General features: G+C 36.4%; 1 protein-coding gene across 1 annotated transcript in view; it reads left to right on the top strand.

Annotated features, from left to right (window-relative positions):
• The window catches only part of LOC106874518 (5'-AMP-activated serine/threonine-protein kinase catalytic subunit alpha), a 616,447-nt gene that overhangs the window by 560,365 nt on the left and 50,864 nt on the right, over positions 1 to 5,218 (top strand). The window lies entirely within an intron of this gene.

Genomic DNA, 5,218 nt, shown 5'->3' with positions numbered 1-5,218 from the left:
GTGTTTATGTATGTGAGTGTGTATGCCTGTGTGTGTGTGTGTGTGTGTGTGTGTGTGTGTGTGTATGTATGTTTGTGTGTTTGTGCTTGTGTATGTTATTACAACTTTAGAATATCTCATAGGAATGTATTACTTTGCAGACATATTTTTTTTTAGACTCTTTGATGGCATTTGGGTGATGTCTCCCACGCTTGTGTGACCCGATTGTAACTCTTCCTTTCATGTATGTTCCCTAACACCTGTCCTGTCTACCTTACACTTCAATTGTTTCATAGTTATCATCTTTATTCCCACATTGCCAAATGTGATATAACGATATGCATCACAATTAATTTGAGGGCCACCCTGTTCTTGATGTTTTTTAATTGTCATTCACCGTGTTTAGGACGGTTTTACACAGCAATTCTTGACCTTTTGAACATTTGCTAAAATATTCTCTATACCAAGATTCTTTTCAGGTTAGTCTTGTTATTCTCGATGTTTCATATAACAGCGGCACCGGTTGCGATGTTGGTGGTTGTGCTGTTGTTGGTGGCGGTGTGTTTATGTGTACATGTATATGTGTGTATGTGTATGTGTGTATCTGTGTGTGTGTGTGTGTGTGTGTGTGTGTAGGTTTAGTCCACATCGTGTAATACTAAGTTATTTACCTGGTTGTACATTTTAGAGAGATGCATGAAATTCCTTTAGTTACGGCCCTTTGTTATTTTTTTTTTTTTGTATTCTTTTTTTCTACCTTCAGTTTTAGATTTAGTTTAAATCCCGCCCGAAGTTGTTTTCGAGTGTTATCTTTCCCGATTGGATTACTTAAAGTACCAGTTATGTACTAGTGTCAAGTTTATTTAAGTATGTCCCCTTCTTCATTGTCATTGTTAACACTCTCTTCATTGCTAATGGCGAGTACGTAGGGAACTTAATTTTCTTTCGAAGAGCATCAGCTTTTCCTCAATGTTTACATAAACACACACACACACACACACACACACACACACACACATGATTCCCGACCAATTCACATTCACACACACAAACGCATACATTTGTAATTTTCGTCTACGAAATTCCACCTGATGCAATGTTAGAAGGAACCTGCCCTAGACGCGACGTCATAAGATCAAACCTGAAGGCACGTGGTTACGAAACAAATTTTACAGCACACGGTTAATAGGTGCCATTTATGTATATTATATTAAGGCATGGCAATGACTCACACTCTCACACACGTATAAACACATACATGTGAAAGAGTATATTTGTCTGTATATACGAATTTATGACTTCTAGATGTAATTTTAGTGTCTTGTGTATCCATATAATATGTTTGTCATTTGTCTGTATGTGCATTTGAAATGCATTCATATAGTATAGTCCCTGTCCAACTGGGATCAAATTGTTCTGTGGCATGCACGTAGTTGATTGAACTACTCGGCACGATCCGTAGATCCTTAGTTTTAATTAATAGCATGCTACTGCCTAGCCGAGGAACATACTGCACTGTCCAGCATGTAGTGATGAATCGCATGGGAGTAGTATGGCAGTTCTTCTCTCCCTACTATCCAGTTTATTTGTCATTCTGATGGTGACCCTAGCGAAAGCTAGGAAAGCGATTTCGGTCAGCGGGTGACGTTTGATGCTCCTCATCCGTTGTTAGCATTGTGCGCACCGCCATGGTTAGTAAGTCTATAGATGCGTTTGTCTAGGTCGCACGAAAGGGATATTTTAAGAATATTGCCTTGTTAGTACTTTGGGGTGCTGCGTTATGTACTTGCGTGTTTGTAGCATGATCTTTAAATACAGTAAGGAGACTCTTGGGGCTGAAGCCTATTGTATCAATAAATAGTGCTTCCCTCTTTTAGTAGTTTTGGTTTTAGTATAAGTGGTCTGTAAATGGAGTATTCGCTTAACATGTCACAGAACTTTTGCGTCTCTGCAGTTTATTGTGGTTGGTAATGAAGAGATTGAGGTTCATATAGGCTTGGTATAATCCTTGATAGATCGAGTATCTTGTTTATATAACATTACTGCTTCTGTTAACCAAAGATGGTGTACCTTTGATTGATCTGAGGATGACTGCGTGTAATTTTGCCTTCTTCGTTATGAATTCTATTTTTTTATGTAAAACAGTTTTGTGTAACTAATGTTGATTTTTGTCTTCTGTATGCGTAAGTTGGTCGTGCATGTGTATGTGTTTGTGTGTATGTGTATGTGTGTGTGTGTGTGTGTGTGCGTGTGTGTGTGCATGTATGTTTATTATTTGTTTATATTGTTGCAGTGGTTGGCCGTATTTGGGGTTCTCTTCTATAGCTGATAAAAAAAACGAGGTTCTACAAAAAGTCTGTTATAGAGCAGGTGGTGATTTATAGAGGGTTTTAAGAAGCCATATCACAACTGTTTAGAGCATGGTAAGCAGATTCAAGGGAATGCCGTCTGTGTTTTTATATTTGTGGAAGTGTGGGAAGATCGTGCAGGTAGAAGTTGAAAATAGTGGGTGAGAGGCTGGATACTTGTGTTACGACACTGGAGAAAATGGTGATATTGTCATTTTATACTACATTAAATTTGCAACCTGAAAGTAGTTTGCTAACCAGCAATTTATTTTTATTCTAAATGTGATGTTGAGTATTTTTTGGTCTTTGCATGAATGGATAATGATTTATGGTGTACATAAATTTGTATATGAGTTCTCTCATCTGTAATATATATGCGGCATGTAAAATTGTTTTAGCAATCCACATAGTACATTAATATATTAGTCTCTCAATCTATAGGTCTATTCATCTGTGTGTACATATGTTATGCTTATTCAACTCCAGGACATCTTTGATCACGCAGACTATAAGTATAGGCGTTCCATCTGTAATCATTCTGTTTTTTTTTTATATATATGATTATAATTCATCATCTAGTCTTTACTTTTTTAAGCTGGGAGCATGTGATTTGAGGGATATTTAACTACTATTTCTTGAAACTTAAGCAACGATCTAGAAGTTCTCTCGTTGGGTGGTACAGATATGTACAATTTGTGAATATGTAAATATTAACGCCGATTTCCTATTTACACGTGTAACACTGTTATTAACTTATTTAATAGGTTATTAACGATGGGATGCTGAAAAGTCGCGGAAGGCCTCGTTGAAGGCTCAACATTCCGAGTTATTTTACAGGGCTTAGAAAAACTGAAGAATCGTTGCTAAATAAGTGTGTGGATCTAAGAGGGGAACATGTTGAATAAACTCATAATTAACTCATCCTCCAGTTTTTTTTTTACCCAAAGCTAGGAACTTATCAGCATCCGCTCAACATTTATTATATGAGATTTTATTATTCTTCATATATAAATTCGTTTAATTACTTATTTTATATCACAATTGAACTATGACGTCATTGGGTGCATGGTTCCAGTGAAACAATCTTTGAGACATTGTATTTATAGCAGCTAAGGTACCATGAGATTACCGGTGAGTCGGTTCAGAATAAATACTGCAAGAGGCTTCATTCGAAAAGTAGCGGTCGTTGGTTTTTCTAAGCGGTCTTTCGTTCATGTTTGACGGCGAAAGCCATACAAATACATACAGAAATGTATGTATTCATGTATATATATGTGTATGTATGTGTGAGTGTGTTTGTGGGTTTGTGCGTGTGTATACACACATGCAAGCAGACACACACACACATTTACGATTCAGAGATTACTTGAGGTGATATTAGAAAACACTTTCCCAAAGTGGCAAACAATGGAATCGAAACCAAAACCATTTCAGTGGGAAGCGAATTTCTTAACCGAACAGGTCTCACTTGAAATAGAATGACGAGTGACATTCATTCCATTTGTATAAACTTATGATAGATAATGAGTTCGGTTTTAGTTTGTATAAGGAAATGAGATCCAGCCGGAACTTTTACTAGGAAACCGTAGTCGATTAAAAAAAAAAGCGGCGAGTTGGCAGAAACGTTAGCATGCCGGGCGAAATGCTTAGTGGTATTTCGTCTGTCTGTACGTTATGAGTTCAATTTCCGCCGAGGTCGACTTTGCTTTTCATCCTTTCGGGGTCGATAAACTAAGTACCAGTTGCGTACTGATATCAATCTAATCGACTGGCCCCTACTAAAAAATTTCGTGTCTTGTGCCTAGAGGAGAAAAGAATATTCACAAATATTCTAATTTAATTATCAAATGCACAAATAGTTTCACCAAAAGTGGTGGAAATAATTCGGGAAACTAATTCTGACACGAAGGTTCGAATCTGATTTGAGATATTTCACTTCACTGCATTCTCATGCTTGAGATTTTAGATCTTATTCATTAATCTGAGGTGGCCAATTAAAACTTGTTGATGCTAATTAATTACAGGTACTCAGTGTCATATTTAGGACTTAGTGAAATTTTCATCAATGATTTCAGACCTTCATTACATTCATATAAAGGTGTCAGCAATCTATTATAATTCTATGAAAGTTATTTTGTCATGGATTTCCACTCCGACATTCTTATGCAAGAAAAACAGTTCTCTAGGTGCAAAACTCGATTGAGCGTATCCACTTTTTTGTTCTCACATACAATGATTAGGGAATTTATCAATCCACGATCAACAAAGTTTATTACAAAGATATCAGGGCTAATACAAAGGAAAAAACAATTATGATTTTCCTATCCCAAGCAGCCTCGCGTAGCCTCGTGTATTCTCATGCAAGATGGAGATGGTTTCCAGCATTCTCATGTGGCAAGCTTGATATTTGTTGAGATTTTTTCCTCTCTACGTGACACCTTTGGTAGCTTTCTTAACTCAGAGATAAAGAATATTTATCAGCTAATGCGTTGAACATTAATTCCCACTGTTCGATATTAGAGTATATATCGTTGGTATTATGCAAAAGAGTCGGGAGTCCAAAACGTAGCTATTTTTAGAAAACGAAAAAATAGTTTCACCATTCCATTTATTTTTTCATTAGCAACAGTTTCAGCTTAACAATAATACTTCGTTGGGTGCATAAAATCGTAACTCCATGCACGTACGGTATTTTCAGTACGAAATATTTTTGCCAAATTGTCGTACCTGGGACTTACAACAGTTTTGAAAAATGCTACACTTTGATAGTTTTCATCTGAAGCAGCTGGAGATACGATAGCTTAATCAAGCAAAATTAAAAATTGAAAAAAACAAAAAAAAACAAAAAAAAAGCATTTGGCCAAATTTGGACATACGACAGTTTAACATAA

Source organism: Octopus bimaculoides, chromosome 7 (genome assembly GCF_001194135.2).
Source record: "Octopus bimaculoides isolate UCB-OBI-ISO-001 chromosome 7, ASM119413v2, whole genome shotgun sequence".
NCBI classification, from domain to species: domain Eukaryota; kingdom Metazoa; phylum Mollusca; class Cephalopoda; order Octopoda; family Octopodidae; genus Octopus; species Octopus bimaculoides.
This window is presented reverse-complemented; position numbering and strand designations above follow the sequence as displayed.